The sequence below is a fragment of the Schistosoma haematobium genome, chromosome ZW (assembly GCF_000699445.3).
Source record: "Schistosoma haematobium chromosome ZW, whole genome shotgun sequence".
NCBI lineage: Eukaryota > Metazoa > Platyhelminthes > Trematoda > Strigeidida > Schistosomatidae > Schistosoma > Schistosoma haematobium.
In genome coordinates this window covers 45,409,749-45,413,224 of record NC_067195.1, presented here as the reverse complement: position 1 = coordinate 45,413,224, position 3,476 = coordinate 45,409,749, and positions in this window count along the sequence as shown.

The following is a 3,476-nucleotide window of genomic DNA, read 5'->3' as shown; positions in this document are numbered from 1 at the left end:
GAACTGAACAAAAAGTTATTCAGAAAAAGAAAAAAAGAGCGTTATTGCATAAATTAGTTCAAAATAGTTATGCTTGAAATGGTTCATCTGATTGCATATTCTCTTTAATGAGATCTAATCATACTTTCATAGAAACAGAATAGTCAGTAAAATTTAATTAAATAATTTCCCTTGGGTTTATATGATGTAATAAATAAAAATATATTATAAGTTTGTTAATAGTCGTATATTATTGAAATAACCATTTTATATTAGTATATAAGAAACATTAAGAAATTGAAGTCCATGTTTAATTATATAATTGATAATTAGGCTAACATAACGCATAAAATTGCTTTAGTAATACATGGTTAACATGAAATGAATGCTTATCAACTTGCTTAAATGTATTAAAGTAAAATAAGTAAGTTGATGATTATCAGAAGGGGTTTTGTGGAGATTTTAGTAATTTCAGTAGTTAAAATCATGAGTCATTTTAAGTTAGATCACCATGGACTGATAGGTCTTGGGTTCGGATCTGGCGGGGCTGGATCGTGGATGCGCGCTATTGAGGAGTCTCATAATAGGACGAAACAGCCATCCAGTGCTTCCAGATTTTCCATGGTGGTCTAGTTTCAACTATTGAAATTGATGGTTGTCAAACTTAAGGGAATACACTCAGATTTATCTGTTTCGTTTTTTAATTCAACTATCCCTATAGAACAATGTTATTTGATTAGTTACTCATGTTGCCTCTTATGAAGGAGTAGATTAGCTTTTCATTTATATGTCACTTATTTTTCTGTAATCAAATAAAAGATTGATATTAGAAAACTTTATTCAAGAATATAGAAATTTCTTCTTACGGAGTCGTAAACATAAGTATTAAATGATGTAAGTGTAGAAGGTATAATTCAGAGTTTAATGGACCTGATTATCATGTTCAGTCAGTTATTGTTACAATACAAATTATTATACTTCATGGCCTTCTATGTGGCTTTGAAATGACTCCATCATAAAACTAGTTAGTTTTGGAAATACACATTTTTATCAAAATGTTTGTTGAAGAATAGTAAAAGTATAAAATTTTGATCTCCTACATGCAAAGAAGCGATAAATAAATAGCTCCTCTTTCTAGGTATATTGATTGGTAGAAGAAACAATGGTTTCATCAAACGTTTTGTATATAGAAAATCAAAATGGGCAGAGCAATATCTTAATTTCTAAGGTCACTATTCAATCCATTACAAATGTGGATTAATAAAGGTCTTATTCAGTAAGATCAATCGTATTTGTAATTGCGATACTATTTAAAGAGACATGAAGCTCTTAACTAAAACTAGTGAATAATGGTCATACATTGAAGTTTATAAACCATTGGAAAGGTAGCAATACGATGAGATGTATGACGTTTTTGACATTAAAAAAACGAGTCTATATTACCTTAACATTTAGAGGTAATTCAAACAGGCGTATGTTGAAACAAGGACTGAAATGAGCTATCAGCAGGACATTTTATACAGCCTAACTTGTCATTATCAAGAAGTCAAGGTCTATATTTTTTTACCAAGACTTCAAATAGCATGCATGTGATCGCTTCACATTCCAGTGCGTCTAGCATTTTACATGTATGTGTGGAGACACGTATACACAGAGGAGCAATTGTAAAGTGCAAGAAAGAGTGTCCGAACACACACTTAAGTGGCTACAGAAGAAAATGAATTCAAACTGTGAAATATGGTCACGGGATAAACAAATATCTTCCTTCATTACGAAACGTTTGGTTGAGACCAGTCATAAGGCTAACATCAAGTGAGCCTTTGTAGTTTTATACAAAAAATTTTAAGAGCATATACACAGGTTTACTGAAGCCTTGGCTGTACGGAAACCAGAATTCCCTTTGTCTAGAAATGTTTTGTTATTTCCCTTATCCTACCCTGATAATACTGATTTACCATCCAGTGTGATTTTCACAGTGTTTTTGTGTACTTCATTTCCACTTACCTTTTAATTTGTTTAGTAGACCTTTTATTATTTATGTATAATGTCTAAAGTATATGTGTGATCACATTGTTCGAAATGTATTGCGCAAATATACCACATAATTCTGATAAACTTCGTCTTTTCATCGCATTAATCACATTCACCGAATAATACAAATTAATTTTATTTCATTGCTTTTCATTAGCTAGCTGCATACAGCCTGAAATTACAGGGAGTATTACATTTTTAAACAATTGTTTGACATAATATACGTAGTGAAGTTGAGATGAATGTTCAGAGCGAAACTTCAAACCATAATGAAGAGGATTACATAATCAAGATGGAAATAACCAATGAACGAAGTAACTTGATGTAATTAGGTGAGTACCAATAAAAGATAAAAGAAATTTTAAAAAGCCTATTTTTAATGTTAAACTCATTATCGTAGCACAGAAAAGCTTATCAAACTTCTCTTCTGTACACATACGTCCAGTGGGAAATGTATAATGCCTATTAGATTAGCAAAAATCGAGTAAACATTGGTGTTGATTATTTGTTATTTAATTTAGGTGTCACAGTAGTATACACTTCGTACCTACTTTTTCCATCAGGTCCCTGCTGATCGCACTTATGAAAATTTTACTACCTTTCAAGTGGAGATTTCTAGCGACATGTTAAAAAAACGTGTAGTAGGAAATTTTCTGTCTGTTCTTCCAATAAATGCACTACCATAACTAGATGAAAATTCGTAAATACTGTGGTGTGTGCTACTTATGTGGACATAAGTAGTATATAACGCTAGTCAACAATAAAATGTCTGGCGGCAGAAGATCGAGGAGGAAAGAACGAGACACAGAAGACAATTAGTATGGAAATGTAGGAACAATAAAGTCTGTGACAATTAATGAAATATTTACTGTATGCTTTTCAGATTTTATGAAGACGTTCTGTAATTTTGTGTTTAAATACATTCGATTGTCTCCATTTGTGTTCTCATTCATTACAATACCACTAAAAATATCTGATCATATATTTTATATTCTGTACTTACTATGATTTTAGGCCCTATCTTGAATAATCATACAGACTTCACTAAATTATATCAAAGTGGCTAGCAGTGAAGTCCAGTTTAGACGCACGTTTCGTCCTATTTGGCACTTATTAGCTGGTTATACCTGCATCTCAGATTTAATATTCCCTCTGGGACTCGAACCCAGTGCCGTTTGATTCACACGTCATTGTGTTATCCACTTAGCTACTGAGTTCTTATGAAGAGTGCTAGTGGGCGGCCTATGCTCCTCCACGAGGAGTAACAGACGTACTTAAGCTATATCAAAACTCTATTGATATTAATATTGCCCTTATATAATTTCAATCGATTTGCAGTTCATGTAAAGCTATAAAATATAATGAATTCATATTTATTCAATATATCATATTCTTCTTCATTTATTTAAGTTGTAATTAAGTTTAATGAAATTTCATTACTAAAATATACTAAAATGAAAATTATA